This window comes from Podarcis bocagei (genome assembly GCF_964188305.1).
Source record: "Podarcis bocagei genome assembly, chromosome: 15".
Lineage (NCBI taxonomy): Eukaryota > Metazoa > Chordata > Lepidosauria > Squamata > Lacertidae > Podarcis > Podarcis bocagei.
Window position 1 is genome coordinate 7,665,606 of NC_138141.1, and position 19,038 is coordinate 7,684,643.

The 19,038-nt window shown below is 47.5% G+C and overlaps 1 long non-coding RNA gene across 2 annotated transcripts; it reads right to left on the minus strand.

The window, feature by feature from the left end:
- Positions 1-8,234: 8,234 nt before the first annotated feature.
- On the minus strand, positions 8,235-16,480 carry LOC308574286. 2 transcript variants are annotated; one of them, XR_014002442.1, is made up of 3 exons: positions 16,161-16,480; positions 15,500-15,634; positions 8,235-8,701 (listed from the first exon to the last, which is right to left on the minus strand). It is a non-coding gene; the product is annotated as an uncharacterized lncRNA (long non-coding RNA). The 2 variants fall into 2 exon arrangements; XR_014002443.1 differs by lacking the exon at positions 8,235-8,701 and adding an exon at positions 9,566-9,842.
- Positions 16,481-19,038: the final 2,558 nt, after the last annotated feature.

Sequence of the window (19,038 nt, forward strand, 5' to 3'; positions counted from 1 at the left end):
GGGTTAGCGGAGTCTGTAACCTGAAGCGTATGTAACCTGAAGAGTATGTAACCCAAGGTTACAGTGATACCTCTGGTTGTGAATGGGATCCGTTCCAGAGGCCAGTTTGCAACATGAAAAGAGCGCAACCCACAGCGGCGCATCTGCGCACGCACAGGTTGCAATTTGCCGCTTCTGCGCATGCACGTGACATCATTTTGCGTGTCTGCGCATGTGCGAGCGGCAAAACCTGGAAGTAGCCCTTTCTGGTACTTCCAGGTCACTGTGGGACGTAACCTGAAAGAACGTAACATGAAGCAAACATAACATGAGGCATGACTGTACTTTGTTACCACAGAATCACAGAATTGTAGAGTTGGAAGGGACCTCAAGGGCAGCGGCGGAGCAAGCCGATTGGGCGCCTGGGATGGCGTGTGTGCCCTGCACCCAGGGACAGAGCCAGCCACCTGCCGGGCAGGGCCAGCCGGGGCAGGGGGGCCTCCGGAGTCTGCCTGCCTCTTCCCACTCAGCCGCCCGACAGCTGAGGGGGAGGTGGCAGGCAGACCGTTCTACTATTGAACAGCTTTTACCATCAGAAAGTTCTTCCTGATGTTTAGTTGGAATCTCCTTTCTCATATAACTTTCTCATAACTTGAAGCCGTTGGTTCAGGTCCTAGCTTCCAGAGCAGGAGAAAACAATCTTCATCTTCCACGTGACTGCCCTTTAGATATTTGAAGGTGGCTATAACATCTCCTCTTTCCTAGGCGAAACATACACAATTCCGTCAATTGTTACTCATAAATTCTCAGGAATATCCCACCTTGGCCTGCCTGAGCCACAGTAACGCCATCTTATGTGTGATGTCTGTCTGTTTATAGAAGGAATTGTCCTCCTTCTCCACACCAAAACGCCATCCCCTTAAAAGAGATGTTTCTTCTTAGTTCTGGGTCTCTCTTCCCTCCTTGCTAGGAGGGGAGGGAGCTCTGTTGCAACAGAAAAATAAAGATCTGCTTTGCTTTCACTGCATCCTACCGCCATCCTTTCATCTCCGACTGATCATGGACTTAGGGGACTCAGTCCCTTGGGGAGTTGGGCAGCAAAAGCCAACCACCCCTATTTTTCTATATCAGCGCAAATCATGGTGAATGCACCAAAAGAAAAGAGAAAGATGTACTGCGTAGGCGTTTTGGATTTATATCCCTCCTTTATGAAACTAAGTGATTTGGCTCATTTTGTTTGACAGTATCCGATAATCCTGGATGATTCTTTTCTAAGTCCTTCGCTTGCTGAGCTAGTCTGTGCAGGCCCATGTCCTGGTTTTCTGAATGTCTCTGTGTGGCTTCTGGATATAGCTGTGTGAAATTTCCCCTTTCCAAGCCTCTTTGCTCAAGTGCTTGATCATTTGCTCTGGCTGCCTGATTGGTTTTTGAGCAAGAGCAGCAGGAGTCCTTCCTGGGCTCTTGTTGTTGTTCTCCAGGATTAGCTTTGTCTCTCGTCTTGTGGGCTTATGTATTTGCCAGCCTATTTAAAATTCAGTAGTGCCAGAAATGCACACTGAGATTTGAGCAGAAACCATAAGAAGATGACCAAAATACTACAGCCCCCCCTTCCAGTTTGTTTGTTTATCTTCACTTTCTCCATTAAACTATATCGCTCTTTCTTCCATCCCAGCGACGGCACATGGCCCTTCGAGGGTCTTGATTAAACATGCGGGAGAGAATGATTTAGTGGACCAAAAAGGCATTTCCCTGGCCGTTGCTGCAGGGGCAGATATAAAAAGCCTGCATGTCTTGTACCCGACAATGACTATCGGCTGGTCCAATCTCCTACCCCATCTTCACTGGAGAGGAGCTTCCAATCCCTCTCGCATCAATTATGCTGTGGAAAAAATTAACAGGGCCATGTGCAATACCATGCGGCAAATTGGTGGGTTCTCTATCCCACATCCCACCATCACAGCAGATAGAGTTGACCCATTCCGGGAGGATGGAGTGCACCTGACCCCACTGGGTAATGACCTCTGGCTCCACGACTTGCGACGAGTCCTTGGGGACTGGATAGACTGCAGGGTTTGATTGGTCCTCAGTTGTGGGACTTGGCGGCGAGGCCCCTTACGGCCTCGGGTGGTGAATTTTAGGCCTTGGCAAGGTAGCCTTTAGTCTAACATCAAGTTTAGTCTAACATTCATGCTCCCTCCCCATGTGGCAGCACTTGCAGGGCCCATTAAAGGGCAAAAACCGAGAGTCCCTGGCCCTAGAGCAGCGGCATGTAGGTCAAACTCCCAGGACGAGGTCAGTGGAAGGGCATGCTGTGTAAGTTTGCGCTTTGCAGTCCCCTCTCACTGAACCTCATCTGCCTGTGTATCCTCAGCCAGGTGGGCTGAGAGGGTTACCTGTCAAGGCCTGTGCCAAGTTTCCCATTTCTGAAGTTCAATAAAGTTATGGCCAATTTGAACCCATACTCTGGTCTCTTGCCTCATCATTTGGGGTAAAGGGGTAGGCACCCCAGACAGGGTTTAGCGCGTGTGCCCGCAAACTATATGGCTCTTTCTTCCATCTCAGCAATAGAGTCATGTATAGAAGAGGACGGTTCGGCAAGTGTGGCTTTTCAAAGGGCCAAGCTAACAGTGGCATAGTCAAGGGGAGATGAAGAGGAGCACAGCTCTGGTCCTTTTTCAGAGCAGGAGTGCTGGTATAAACTGCCCAGTGATCTTCAGATGAAGGCTGGTATAGAAATTTAATAAAATGATGCAAAATAACCATCTGGACCTGCAAGGTAATTGGTATCTCAACTTGCTCTGGCAAATGAATGAGGCAATAATGAAACTTTCAAGTTTGCCTGTGGCTGATTGCCATAGGGTTGGGTTGCCAACATGGTACCCTCCAGATGTTCTGGGACTACAACTCCCATCAAGCCCACTGGGATAGTTGGTAGTCTAAAACGATTGCAGATATAGTCAAACAATCTCTGAAGGGCATTCCATTGGGTATCCCTGGCATAGAGGAAGTAAGAGGATTTATTTATGGGTGTTGATCAATGAATTTTCCCATGTTATGTTAGTCACGTTACCTTGGTCACAGTTTATTTGCCAGAAAACTTTTTTTGGGGGGCCACAGTTGGACCATAAGCTGGACACTTGCCCATGTTAGTTCTTTATGCATACTGCCATGGATTGGGGGGGGGGGGTTGATTCATACTTCAAAGGAAAACACTTCTCCAAGTTACAGATAGGTTTCTGAAGTTGCGAAACCTCACAGAGTGTTTGTTGTGGGGAAGGAAGGGAAAGGAGATTGTGAGCCACTTTGAGACTCCTTAGGGTAGTGATAAAGTGGGATATCAAGTCCAAACTCCTCCTCCTCCTCCATGCTAAGCCTCCTTAGATTCACCACCTGCCTCGTGCCTTCTTTCAAGGTCTATGGATGTGTGGGTGGGGAGGATCATCTGAACATCTACAACCGTCCAGCTCTACAGTTCAATCATGGATGCCTTAGCTGAGATTCCTGCATTGCAGGGGGCTGGACTTCCAACCCTACTGTTCTATAATTCTACGATGCTGTGATTCTGAAGGGCTCCTGTTTATCAGCTGTGAAGTGTTGAGATGCCATGTCATTATACAGCTAATCATCAAACTGTTGTTTTCCATTTAAAGCATTTTAGGGCTTATTTGGGCCTGGTGTGATGGCCTGGGATTCGGACTCGGAGGCTGAGCCTGAGGAATCCCAGCCTGCACAGGATTCCCCGCCTCCAGAATCAGCTGAGCTGGGGCTGGGGCCTGAGCCTGAAGGGTCCTCACCTGTGCTGGATCCTCAGGTGCAGGCACCAGCTGAGTCTGCTCTGGCTCCTGAGGTGATGGAGGACCCATTGCCTGCAGGTGCTCCACTCTCAGCCCTGTCAGGGGAAGGTGAGGTTGCCTCTGGGTCCAGTAACCCTCCAGCCTCTCCTGAGCTGCAGAGGCTCAGGGCAGAGAGGAGGAGGGAACTAAGTTCCCGCAGGAGGAGTGCTCACCTCCAGGCCAGGAGAGGCGAGTCACCTGTGGACCGGGGCCGCCCTATTCCTCGGAGCAGATAAAAGCCAGCCAGCCCCAGTCCCAGGTTGCGGGATCAACATTGTTGGTAGCCTGTTCCTGCCTGCACCCTGTCCTGCTCTTCTGCCAGAGTTCCTGGCCTCACCCGACTCCCTGCCTTGGACCCAGCTTCAGCTTTGATGGACAGCCTCCATACCGCACCCTCGACCTCGGACTGGACTCAGACCTTGCCGCACGGTTAACCCTCAGGACCAGCACACCTAGTTTGTATTTTGTGTGTGTGTGTGTGTGTGTGTGTGTGTGTGTGTGTGTGTGTGTGAAATCCTGTGGCAAGGCTAGTTAACTGAGTGGTTTCTATGGCAACCTCATGGGCCGTGCCTGAAGCAGAGACCGAGAAGATCAAACAATGGGAGGCAAGCAAATTGCAGAGGACCAGAGTGTGCTAAGTCTGGAAAAATGAGATGTCCAAGAGAGAAGCGTCCAAAGTGATACTAATGAAGAGAAAGGACTCAACAGCCTCTGCCCTCAAAAAAATGAGGGTGCGGATATTTTAACAACAAGGCAGGAAATGAGGAAAGCCGATAAAGTAGCTTTAAAAAAAAGTGTTCAGGGAAAATAACTAACAACGTGTTACCAAACTCACAACCTGTGTTGTTTCACTGAACAGTCTCCCCGTGAAGTTGCAAGTACTGAATGTTCTCAAGGGCACAGAGAACCATACACGTCATTTTGACACCTCGCAAAGGACATTTATGTATGTTCTGTATTCTAACAATGCAGAAAAGGACAAGAATAAGCAGAGGAGGAGGAGAAGAGTTTGGATTTGATATTCTGCTTCATCACTACCCTAAGGAGTCTCAAAGCAGCTAACAATCTCCTTTCCCTTCCTCCCCCACAACAAACACTCTGTGAGGTGAGTGAGGCTGAGAGATTTCAGAGAAGTGTGACTGGTCCAAGGTCACCCAGCAGCTGCATGTGGAGGAGTGGGGACGCGAACCCAGTTCACCAGATTATGAGTCTACCGCTCTTAACCACTACACCACACCGGCTCTCTGATGGATGAATCTGTCAATTCCGTCTTCTCTCTTTCTCCTTTTCTCCAGTCTGCTTCCACATCAGGCATTTAAAGCACTTTATCAGTAAAAACAGAAGAAGATGCCTTGTTGGATCAGGCAAATGGCTCATCTACTGCAATGCGCTCTACGTGGGGCTACCTTTGAAGGTGACCCAGAAACTGCAATTAATCCAGAATGCAGCAGCTAGACTGGTGACTGGGAGTGGCCACTGGGACCACATAACACTGGTCCTGAGAGATCTGTATTGGCTCCCAGTACGTTTATGAGCACAATTCAAAGTGTTGGTGCTGACCTTTAAAGCCCTAAACAGCCTCAGTCCAGTATACCTGAAGGAGCATCTCCACCCCCATTGTTCATCCCGGACACTGAGGTCCAGTGCCAAGGGCCTTCTAGCGGTTCCCTCCCTGTGGGAAGCCAAGTTACAGGGAACCAGGCAGAGGGCCTTCTCGGTAGTGGCACCCGCCCTGTGGAACGCCTTCCCACCAGATGTGAAGGAAATAAGCAGCTATCTTATCTTTAAAAGACACCTGAAGACAGCCCTGTTTAGGCAAGTTTAATGCTGTATTGTTTTTAACACTCGATTGGGAGCCACCCAGAGTGGCTGGGGAAACTCAGCCAGATGGTAAAAGGTAAAGGTAAACGGACCCCTGACCATTAGGTCCAGTTGTGGACAACTCTGGGGTTGCAGCGCTCATCTCGCTTTATTGGCCGAGGGAGCCAGCTTACAGCTTCCGGGTCATGTGGCCAGCATGACTAAGCTGCTTCTGGCGAACCAGAGCAGCGCATGGAAATGCCGTTTACCTTCCTGCCAGAGCGGTACCTATTTATCTACTTGCACTTTGAGGTGCTTTCGAACTGCTAGGTTGGCAGGAGCAGGGACCGAGTAACAGGAGCTCACCCCATTGCGGGGATTCGAACCGCCAACCTTCTGATCGACAAGTCCTAGGCTCTGTGGTTTAAGCCCACAGTGCCACCCGCGTCCCAGATGGGTGGGGTATAAATTATTATTATTATTATTATTATTATTATTATTATTATTATTATTATTATTGTCTAGCATCTGGTTCTTGTGCATGCCAACTCCATGCCTATGGGAAACCTGCAAGCAGTAATGCCAGACACACTCTCCCCTCCAGTTTCAAGCAGCTGGTATTTTGAAGCAAACTTGCCTCTGACCATCACAACAGTGATGGTTCCCCCACCCAAAGAATCCTGGGAAGTGTAGTTTTTTAAGGGTGCTAAGAGTTGCTACAGCTACAATTCATAAAGCATGTTACCAGTCAATCCCTCTTGCCAGGGAGCTCTGCTGCACACCCTAACTCACTGAGTTTTCCTGACAGTGGTGTATCCTGAAACTAGGATCTTGGAACTCTTACTTGGCTGGTTGCAGAAATGGAGAGAGGTATGTGTGCATATATAACCCCCTGACTTTTGTGGGGTTGAAATGTAATCTATTGTGGCACATTCTGGGAGATGTTATATAATGAACTGAAAAAAATGTTGAAAATAACTTTTTTCTTTTAAAAAAACCAAAGCTTTCCTTCTAGGAATTCTAGGTGCTGAAATACCAACAGATCATAAAATACTATTTATGTACGCAACCACTGTTGCTGGGATGTTACTAGCCTAAAGATGGAAAGAAGACAGAGTCCCTACCAGAGAAGAATGGCAGGTTAAGTTGATGGACTATGCCAAAATGGCAAAAATGACCGGAAGAATCAGAAATCAGAAAGACCAAAACTTTAATAAGGAATGGGGAAAATATATAATTTCCCTTAAAAATCATTGTAAACAATGAAAATTATTAGTAGGATTGGAATAATACCTGTAGGTTAACGTTGAATTATTGTTGTAATGGAGACTTAATAGATTTGGATTAATAGAGAAGACGCAGGAGGAAAAAGTTAACTAAGGACCCACAAAGGGGAGGAGGGAAGTCCAGAGGAATCTACGGAATTCTCTTTTTATTTTGGTCGTTTGACAGTTGTTTGTAAATTTCAAAATTTGAATATATTTATTTATTTAATGAAAGAAGAGATGAAATCTAATGTACAAAAGGAAGACACACATCTGGTAAAATGCGGTCTTGACTATGCTACCACTCAGTGGATTTGTAACTGGCTGACTGACTGAACCCAAAGGGTGCTCATCAATGGTTCCTCTTCATCCTGGAGAAGAGTGACTAGTGGGGTGCCACAGCGTTCTGTCTTGGGCCCAGTCTTATTCAACATCTTTATCAACGACTTGGATGATGGACTCAAGGGCATCCTGATCAAATTTGCAGATGACACCAAATTGGGAGGGGTGGCTAACACCCCAGAGGACAGGATCACACTTCAAAACGACCTTGACAGATTAGAGAACTGGGCAAAAACAAACAAGATGAATTTTAACAGGGAGAAATGTAAAGTATTGCACTTGGGCAAAAAAAATGAGAGGCACAAATACAAGATGGGTGACACCTGGCTTGAGAGCAGTACATGTGAAAAGGATCTAGGAGACTTGGTTGACCACAAACTTGACATGAGCCAACGGTGTGACGCGGCAGCTAAAAAAGCCAATGCAATTCTGGGCTGTATAGCATCTAGATCAAGGGAAGTAATAGTGCCACTGTATTCTGCTCTGGTCAGACCTCACCTGGAGTACTGTGTCCAGTTCTGGGCACCACATTTCAAGAAGGACACTGACAAACTGGAACGTGTCCAGAGGAGGGCAACCAAAATGGTCAAAGGCCTGGAAACGATGCCTTATGAGGAACGGCTAAGGGAGCTGGGCATGTTTAGCCTGGAGAAGAGGAGGTTAAGGGGTGATATGATAGCCATGTTCAAATATATAAAAGGATGTCACATAGAGGAGGGAGAAAAGTTGTTTTCTGCTGCTCCAGAGAAGCGGACACGGAGCAATGGATCCAAACTACAAGAAAGAAGATTCCACCTAAACATTAGGAAGAACTTCCTGACAGTAAGAGCTGTTCGACAGTGGAATTTGCTGCCAAGGAGTGTGGTGGAGTCTCCTACTTTGGAGGTCTTTAAGCAGAGGCTTGACAACCATATGTCAGGAGTGCTCTGATGGTGTTTCCTGCTTGGCAGGGGGTTGGACTCAATGGCCCTTGTGGTCTCTTCCAACTCTATGATTCTATGATTCTATGATCTATTGCTCCACTCACTTCTGCCTCCGCCTTGCCCAGTGCTGGAATGTGCCCCTGGAGAAGCTATCTACATTGGAAGGTAGCCTTTGGGCTGAACAAAGTTTCCCACCCCTGCTGAACAGGAAGCAATTGGAGGCAGAAATCATGAAAATAAAGTGTTGCTGGGGTCCCTTGCAGAACAGGACTCAAGTCTGAGTATATGTTATAGAAAGAGCTTGACAGCGTGGCCAAGCATTGTAGGATAATATTGATGTTTTATGTGCCCATGTGCAGAGCCACCATTTTAGTTGAGCTTCCATCTGATTGTAGATTTTCTTGTTTTCCAGTAGTTACTTCATTAGCTCTCCCTAGATACATCTCTCTTGCTTTATTATGTTCATCTTACGGCACACGTTTCTCTCCCCTGTTGCCTTTGTATTTCATTCCTAGCAAACGTCATCGTTGGCATTTTGCTTCTCTTCAAAAGACAGACGCTATCAACGTGACAGTAAATTAGATAAGATGTCTAATTAGCATACTTTATTCATACTTATCCCAATTGCAATTATACATAATTTGCAATTATTCACAGAATTGGATTTTTATAAAGTGCAAGAATATATAGTGTCCTCAAGTGGGTAGTATTATCAGTGGCAAATGTATAAAGATTTGTTTTCCTTCGTTTGTATTTATATTCCCCCATGAGGGAAGGTTGCAGAGTCTGGGACTTCTTAGTTTAGAGAAAAGGCAAATAAGAAGTGAAATGATAGAAGTTTATAAATTGATCCCTGGCATACAGAAAGTGGATAGGTCACAAAAACTCATAAAGGTAAAGGGACCCCTGACCATTAGGTCCAGTCGTGGCCGACTCTGGGTTGTGGCGCTCATCTCTCTTTACTGGCCAAGGGAGCCGGCGTACAGCTTCCGGGTCATGTGGCCAGCATGACTAAGCCGCTTCTGACGAACTAGAGCAGCGCACGGAAACACCATTTACCTTCCCGCCAGAGCGGTACCTATTTATCTACTTGTACTTGAAGTGCTTTCAAACTGCTAAGTTGGCAGGAGCAGGGACTGAGCAATGGGAGCTCACCCCATCATGGGGATTCAAACCACCAACCTTCTGATCGGCAAGTCCTAGGCTCTGTGGTTTAACCCACAGTGCCACCCGTGTAAAGCTGGATGTTGGAAGATTCAGGACAGATAAAAGAAATAGTTAAACTATGGAACTCATTCCCACAAGAGACAATGATGGGCCCCAGTGATGGTACTATTAAGTGTTGCTGGGGATGGTAACTCTGTGCTCAGAGGGAAATAATATGTTTCAATGAGGGTTTTGGGGATTTTTTGGTGTTAAAATCAAGCAGTGTATACATTCTATGAAATACAGTGGTACCTCTGGTTACGAACGGGATCCGTCCTGGAGCCCCGTTCACATCCAGAAGTGAACGTAACCTGCGTCTCCGTGTCTGTGTATGTCGCTATTTGCTGCATCCGCGCATGCGCGTGACGTCATTTTGATCATCTGCGCATGCACGAGCAGCGAAACCTGGAAGTAATGTGCTCCGTTACTTCCGGGTCGCCGCAGCACGCAACCCGAAAATCCTCATCCCGAAGCTACTTCAACCCGAGGTATGACTGTAAAACAAATAAATGTGCTTTAAAGGTATAGTGTGTGTGCATCTGCAAAGCACCTGACTTCCCCCAAAGAATGCTGGGAACTGTAGTTTCTCCATCACAGAGCTACAATTCACAGAACCCTTTAAAGAACTACTGTTCCCAGGATTCTTTGGGGGATGTTGTATGCTTTGTTGTATGTGCATAGGATGTGCTTTAAATGTATGGTGTAGATCTGCCCACAGTTTGCACATTCATAGCTTTTTTTCAGACATTCTGCCAAATGCTCTTTTAGTGAGGCTACCTGCCAGGAATGTGAACAGACCTGCTCACCCTTCTGTGGTCATTTAGATGAGCACCTGAATTTTGGAGGGCTCATGTTACCTCCAGGGTTTCCTTGGCATGTGCCAAAATCCAATTGTTGTCCCCATGTGCCATAATAATATTGGGATGGTGCTTCCATAGAGAGCTGATGGGTTTGGATGTGGGATACTCAGATTCAAATCCCTGCTCAGATGCAGTAATTTGAAGTACAAAAGCTCCAGCTGGGGTCAACCCTCAGGAAGTGGCCCTTTTGCAGTGAGTGCCCACACGTGGAGAAGACCATCACAGTACAAACCGTGACTAGTATGACCCACACTGTGTTTGGGGAAAAACACTAACAAGAACCTTTGTGTAGTGTTCCCGTCATGGTGCACTTACCAGAGTTCATCAAAATCCATTAACAGCAGAGGTTATTGTAAGAAGAAAGGGGAGAAAGTCTTTGAATGTCAATCTGGGGATTCATTAATGCAGCGAAAATTAGTCACATAATGCACATCCGGCTCACAATGGGAGCAATTAATCGTTAGAACCACAGCTGCGCCATACATACCCAGAAGCACACATCAGGCGTGGGAAGCTGCCTTATAGCACACCAGAGTGTTGGTTCATCTAGCCCAGTATGGTATGCTCGGACTGGCAGCAACCAACCAAGTCAAGATCTTTCCCATCACTCACTTGCTGGCCCTTGCTTCTGCATGTGTCTGGGGCTCCCTGGCTGTCTTCTGCTTTTGGACAGTGGCGTAGCGTGGGGGGTGCGGGGGGGCAGCCGCACCGGGCGCAACATCTGGGGGTTAGGGGGTGCAAATCCACGGGTTAGGGGGTGCAAATCCACGGGTTAGGGGGCGCAAATTACTTGCCTTGCCCCGGGTGCTGACAACCCACGCTACGCCACTGCTTTTGGATGCAGTTGTGGATATCCATAGCTAAACAAATAGAAACAGCTCTGCCTCTTTGCTTTCTCTCTCTAGCAACCTTATATCTTCCACTGGATTGACTACCTCGTTCACCCTAGATTTTGTATGGGATGACCATCTTTTCACAATGGTGACAGATGGGTATAAATCGTTTTGATGCAGATCTGCCATATTTATCTCCCTCTCCTGGGATGGGGGCTGGATGCACTGGCAGTCGCCTCGTTCCTTGAGGTTAATGCTGGGTTTTTCCAGGTTGGAGTCCAGAGGGTGAAGTTTCAACTTCAGTGTCCAGGGCTGGAGTTGGTCCCAAAAGTTGGCCTGAATCCTGTGTTATAGGCATCTGTTTCTCAGTGGCGGAGCTAGCCACCAGGGCGCCCGGTGCAGCGCACATGCCTTGCGCCCAGGGGTTGGGGCGAGCCGGGGATGGAGGTGGGGTGAGCAAGGCACAGTGCGCTGCACAGAGCCTCGCACGTCGTGGAGGATCTCGCTCAGGCAGAGCAGCTCCTGGCACGCGCGGGGGCGGCGCGAGCGAATCCTGCGCGGAAGAGCACGAAGAGCAGCGCGCACGGCACCTCCGCTGCCTACGCACACACGGACCCTGCGCGCCCCGGGAGGAACCGGCTGCGCCCTCGCTACCTCCTCCTCCTTGCGCGGCTCCAGCTCGGTCGAAGAGGTCGCGGGCAAAGGTCTCCAGCAGCGCCGGATCACCCTCTCGCGCGCTGCCCTCGCGCGATCCATCAGCGGCTGGAACTCGTGCAGCAGCACCGGAGCCTCAATGAGAGGGAGGCAGCTGAGGGGAAGGCGGCGGGTAGCCACAAACCCCACGCTGCCATTTTGGGCAGCGCGGAGCCTGCGCCCAAGCCACCGACCGGCGTTTTGCCACCCCCCTCAATGGTGATACCCGGGGCAGCCCGCACCCTCCTTCCTACGCCACTGGGGAGACTTGCTCAGAGGAGATCAAGTTCTGGTGTTCTGCACTGATTATGGCATTGGGTTCCTCTCGTTGGTTGTAGGCTAAAAGTAATTTGATCTTATCTTGAAGATTTTTATGAGACTGCTCTGATTTGTCTATTTCATCTGTTTCCATCCTCTTGGCCCTGATATTCCTCCCGAAACTGTAGGGTAGGTGCATTTCGGTTGGCAGCTGGTATACTGAAGGCCAGAGGCTGAGCAATCTCATATAGAAAAATCCTTGTGTCTTTCTTTTAACCTTCAGCCGATCAAACCAGCAGCACTGAATTCCTGTTGCGGCCCCAAAATGATTTTTTCTACCATTTCCCTGAGAACCACAACTGACTGTACTGCTAACACAAGAGATGAATTTCAAGAACAGCTTCCCCTCTGGCCCCCCACCGATCCTGAGGACATCCGTGATTTGATCGTTAAACTCAAAACAGGGAAAGCGCCTGGGCCAGACCTGATCCCGGCAGAAGCTATAAAATACCATGCGGACTGGTGGGTTAAAGTCCTGGCAACCATTTTCGATGCCGTTAACAACTCTGGAATGATCCCGGAAGTATGGAAGGACGCTATTATCATTCCAATCCACAAAAAGGGCTCACCAGACGACCCAGGAAATTATAGAAATATCAGTCTGCTCTCAATAGTGGGGAAACTGTATGCCTGCTTCCTGTTGAACAGACTTAACCAATGGGCCGAAGAGAAAAAATTAATTGGGCCCGAACAAGCTGGATTTCGCCCAAAACAGTCAACAATTAATCATATTCTAATTTTACAGCATCTTGCCTGGAAATATTCCACCCCAAAGGGTGGCCAACTCTGTGTGGCATTCATTGACCTAAAGGCAGCATTTGATAGTATCCCCAGGAACATCCTCTGGGAAAAACTCACCCGCTGGGGCATCGACAGAAGGCTTCTCTGGCTAATAATCAAACTCCATGAGAACTCAGTGGCCAGAGTGAGACTCACCCCGGAGGGCGATCTCACCAATTCAATTCCCATTAACAGAGGTGTCCGACAGGGCTGTATACTGGCTCCATTCCTGTTCAATTTGTTCATAAGCGACATGAGGACTCCCCTAATAGAGGCTCAAGAAAGGATTCATGCACCCCGCCTAGCACTTTATCGTTGCTCTCTGTTACTATGTGCGGATGACGCAGTCATCCTTTCCTTTTCTAGAGTAGGTCTCAGGAGGGCCTTAAAAATTTTCGGATCATATTGTAACACAAATTCCCTTACAATTAACTATGGAAAATCTAAGATCCTAGTTTTCTCAAAGAGCCGGAAACTCCACAATTGGAGAATTGATGGGAGAGTCATCGAACAAGTTTATAGATTCCAATACTTGGGAGTTTGGTTACAACATAACCTTAGATGCAAGGCCCATATAGCTTATGTTACAAACAGAGCCAAAGCTATCTCCTTGGCGATCTTGCGATTCTTCTTCACCAATGGAGCCCTCCACATCCCATCGGCGTTGAAAGTGTTCAAGGCCAAGGTGATCCCGACAATTGCTTATGCCATCTCAACTTGGGGGACTTTTGTCAATCTATCTCACCTAGAGGTTATTCAAAATCAGTTTTTAAGAGGGATATTGAAACTGCCCAACTGTGTAAGTAATACAGCATTACGCATGGAACTTAATATTGTATCCCTGGAAAACGCCCTGTGGAAGCACATACTCTGTCACTGGTTATCTCTATGGCACAATCTCCCAAACTTGTATTTGATACAATGTATGTGGAGAGATGATTTCCAGAGCCCATGGGCAAAAAATTTACAACTGAAAATTACGGCAATGGGAATCTCCCCATCTAAATTACTAGAGCAGGACATAGTTCCAGCTAAAAGAACAGTAACCTGTAAACTAGAGGAGATGGACTTGCAGCAGAAAATGGTGTTGGGCAATGGTACCTGCTCACCTCAAAACCTTGGTTTATTACCCCTCTTAAGGCTCCCAAATTATTTGAATTCCTTAACTTCTTCGGCTCATAGATATGCCTTTATAAAGGCAAGATTCAACGCCTTCCCATCGAACGTGCTGAGAAATAGATTTTCCAATGGACAGATATCGCTCTTATGTGATTGTAATTGTGGGGCACCGGAATCGTTGCACCACATAATCTTTGATTGTGCTTCTCACTCATCGGCCAGGAGCAAGTTTCTTGATCCATATCTAAAGGGAATCGCCGATGATTCGAATGAAGCCAAACTGAGATATCTACTAAATGATGAAGATCCCCTAAGATCACTCACGGTTGCCAGATTCTTGATCAGCGTCCTATCCCTAAAGAAGAAAAACGGTCTCCTGTGCGGCTCGGATAACCCTTTTAAACCATGATATATGTTTTAGGATGTAACTAGGTGATATCACTACTGATGTCTTTTATTAATTTATGAGCAGAGGGTGATGTTTATGTTGCAAATTTATTGTAATGTATGTTGTTGGTCTTTTGCTTATTTTGCTTTGGTTCTTGTCTGTTTTTGTAAGTTTTTAGCTGTTTTAAATTTGGAGGTTTAAGTATATATATGTTGGTGGGAAACTGTCGTGTGACGGGCCAATGGTCGTAATAAATATCAATCAATCAATCAATCCCTGAGAACCTTCTCAGCACATTTGGTTTCTAGTCTTCTGGGTTGTTTTTGGTTTTGAAACTTGACCACCCCACCCCCAATTACCTTCCCCTCTAAAAGCAGGGCTGGGTTCAGCAGCACTCTCAACCTCCTCAACTGATCAGAAAAAAGCACAACAACATCTTGGTTTATATTATCATTGTATTTCTAGGGTCTCCAAACATTGCAACAATTGCAGAAGTGGCATCATTAGATCAGAACAACAAGCAGCATTCATCTAAGATGCCCAGGAAAGCTCTGCAGGAAGAGGCCCCTGGTCTGGCAACTACTCCCTATAGAAGCGGCTCAGTGATACTCTAAACTTCTTTCTAATTAGCTGGGTGTGTGGATGCGGGTGCACATTAAATACATATAAATACATTTAGGTTTCACGGGATGTCATCCAGCTGCACAGAAGGATGTGCTCTTTCTGATACGGTGGTGGTGGTGGTGGAGGAGGAGGAGGAAAAAAAGCTTGCCAAGGAAAAACTTGCTTTGCCATCTCTCTTGCTACTTCCTGAAAGTGACCAGATGGTCAAATAATTAGCTGGCTACCAGGGCAATATGGCCACCTGCTAACAAGATTGTGTGCTGCCAGTGTACATTTGCTATGACCATCAGAGCAAAAGAAGCTCTGTGTTTCAATTGCTACAGGAGCCCTTTGGAAACATTCTAGAGATGCAACTTTCCCAGGAGGGCAGCAGTTGTGTGGGCTTTGCTGTTCTCTGTTGTGCTCCCTTGCCAGTTTTGTGTCTTTGCTGTTGAAAGGCTGTCATGCAAATCACTCCCTCTCCATGACCACATTTAACAAGATCTCTATCAAAAGAGAGCTAAGTGGTTTCCTTGGGAATTAATTATGGAACTTACCTGAAGTGCTATACTCCCTGCAATATGGCACCAGTAAAACGTTCCAGTCCATGCTGGGCTTCCAGGAGCCTTCAAAGCTGACGTACCAGCACCAACAGCTTCACAGCTCCATGAACTGTTTTCACATATGTCCCACTAGGTTTTGGAAACAGACATTATGCAATCATTATGTTTCTTTAAAATGGGTTTTGATCTAGCACAGACAGCCCCCCCCAAGTTTTCTGAACAAATATGCTAAATACAACCCCAAATACAAACAAGGAAGAATGCAAATCAGATGTATGTTTACAAGGTTCATGAAATCCAATGGAATTGGGGCTTCTGGAATTCATTTCCAGGTTTTAAGTCGGCTATGTATGTTGTGGGTCAGGGGTTGGGAAGTTTTGGCTTTAGAAATGTTTCCTTTCATGATATAATAGTTCTTCCCCTTGATGCACCCTTTTTCTTTTTCCTTCCTTTCCTCTTTAATTATAAATATGATGGGTTATATGTTACAGATGCCCTGTTGGCAGCGTAGCTAAATTGCAGCTAGGAAGCCAAATCATGTGCAATACTGACTCTCTTCTTGAAATTAGAACAATGCCCAAACACTCGTTAAAATATTCAAAAGCTTTTGCTCACAAAACATATAGCTAAAGAAGAATATATGCAAAGTATTTACATTCACGTGCTAATGTAAGCATGGGCTTAGTTTTACTTAGTTGAAGAGTGCAGCTTCTTCCTGTCTCTCTCTCTATCCAGGACTTGCACTCAGCCTTCTGTCCATGAACCATCTTGGCCATGCAGTTCCTTCTGAGATGTTTCCACTTTCTCCTTCCAGCTCACTTCTCCTTCCTGTTTCTTTGGGAAAACATCAACTTCTGTGCTTCTTTGTGTCACATACTTTCACACAGAAACATTAGCCCTCCTCTCCTCTATCACGTTTAGAGAGAGACTTATCTAATACTGTCTCTCCTTCTGTGTTCATGTAGATGCAGCCAGTACAGTGGTGCCTCGCAAGACGAAATTAATTCGTTCCCCAAGTTTTTTCTTCTTGCGAGTTTTTCGTCTTGCGAAGCACGGTTTCCCATAGGAATGCATTGAAAATCAATCAATGCGTTCCTATGGAGACCGTCCGGGGACAGAGGGGAAGCGCCGCGCGCCTTCCCCTCTGTCCCCGGACCTGTTTAAAGCAAGGGGCGGCAGGGAGAAGATTGCTTCTCCCCGTTGCCTGCCCCGCAATCTCCGGGGACAGAGGGGAAGGCGTGCGCACCTTCCCCTCTGTCCCCGGACCTGTTTTAAAGCAAGGGAAGGGGCAGCGGGGAGAATCGCTTCTCCCCATTGCTGCCCCTTGGTTCAAAAGGGGTCCGGGGACAGAGGGGAAGGCGTGCGCCTTCCCCTCTGTCCCCTCTTTTGAAGCAAGGGGTGGAGGGGAGAAGATCGCTTCTCCCCGTTGCCGCCCCTTGGTTCAAAAGGGGTGGGGAGAGAGGGGAAGGCGCGCGCGCCTTCCCTTCTGTCCCTGGAGATTGCGGGGCTGGCAACGGGGAGAAGCGATCTTCTCCCCGCCGCCCCTTGCTTCAAAAGAGGTCCGGGGACAGCGGGGAAGACGCGCTGCACTTCCCCGCTATCCCCGGAGCTTGCGGGGCAAGCTTCGTTTTGCGAAGCAAGCCCATAGGGAAATGCGTCTTGCGAAGCGGCTAAGAAAACCAAAAACTCCTTCGTCTAGCGAGTTTTTCGTCTTCCGAGGCGTTCGTCTTGCGGGGCACCACTGTACAGTCAAATCACTCACACCCAAAACAAAACGGAGAATGTTAAAAAAAAAAGACCCACCCACATTTCTTCACAAAAACACTGGAAAATTGAGCTCAAAATAGGTCATTTTTCTCTGCCTGCTTCCTAGCTGGTGCTGGTGAGAAGATACTGTCCTCAGAAAGGGACACCTGCTTCCATTTGTAAGACAGTGACAAGAGCTCCCTGGTAGCCAACATCCAGATGTTGTTGGATTCCAACTCCCATCATCACCGGACAACCTGGCCAATCGTCAGGGACGATTGCAGTTGGGCAGGGCCAGCCCAAGACATTTTGCCGCTTGAGGCAAAACAGAAAATGGCATCTCTTCGGCCTGTGCCCCTGCTGCCACCACCTCAGTAGACCACAGGTGGTCTGGGGAAGCCTTGGTGCACTGAAGGTGGCGGCGGGGGGGGGGGGAGGCCAGAGCGGAGCAGACAGCAGTGTGCAGGGGACAAATGCAGGAGGCAGCACGTGGAACACACCTGGGTCCCCCGGATCTGCTGGATCTCCCAGCTGTCTCCATCCTGCCACCTGAGGCAACTGCCTCACTGAGACTCATGGTTGGGCTGGTTCTGGAGCTGGGAGTCCACTGACATCTGGAGGGTGGCAGTGAACCCTCCTGAGTGTCCTGGAAGAAGCAAAGATCACCAGTGTCAAAGCAATTATTCTTCAACATCAACTTCGTTGGACTGGTCATGTTCAGATGTCTTGATTATCGTCTTCCAAAGCAACTACTCTATTCCAAACTTAAAAATGGAAAGCGTAATGCTGGTGGTCAACAAAAGAGGTTTAAAGACCCTCTCAGGGCAAATCTACAAAAATGTAATTTAAACACCAACAATGAGGAAACACTGACTTGCGAGCGCTCCAACTGAAGAACAGCCTTTACCAAAGGTGTCATGGGCTTTGAAGACGCTTGAACTCAGGTCAAAAGGGAGAAACGTGCTATGAGGAAGGCACGCTTGGCAAACCCTCACCATGATCAATTCCCGCCCGGAAACCTGTGTCCCCACTGTGGAAGGACGTGTGGATCCAGAATAAGCCTCTACAGTGACTTACAGACTCACTGTTAAGACCATGTTCATGGAAGACAATCTTGGCTACGAGGGATCGGCAGAGAGCCATGTTAGCTTCCCCCGATAGTTTTAACATGTCTCTGATGTGTCAGTGGGATGTGTTTAAAGTAAGAAATAAGAGCTTCTCAGGGATGGTGGGTTTTCTTGCCTCTTGGCTTGGTGCACCAGCTTTAATATGGAGCTGATCAATTTACAGATAGTGACCAAATACTATTTTTGAGCTCCTGGTTCAGGCTTTTCCTCCCCGTTTTGTTTCTTCCTTATTTCCTGATGAGCTCCCTCCTTGTCTTGTACCTGCAACGGGGAGCCAGGAATAGCTAAGGTTTTCCGTGAGTGTCTATACTTAACAGTGAAGGTGACTCAGCTGTTGTGCGATGTGTGAAATACTCTCCTGGCATACTGCTAAAGTTCAGAGAATAGACAGAAAATCCCTTTCCAGGTTACATCCAATCGTCCTACATTACTTAGTTACACCTTTAGATCCTGCCATTACCCTATGCATTTTTCATCTTGTCCTTGGCTAAAATCAATTAAGGGGTGTAAATTTGTTCTGCCACCTCACACAAGGAGGAGGAAGAGGAAAAGCAGGGGGAACTTGATAATGCCAGACAAATTCACAGTCATTACTGTCCCCAGCAGCAGGATGTCCGGGAATCATTATAACTTGTGACTGACCCTCCCTGCTGGTAGCAT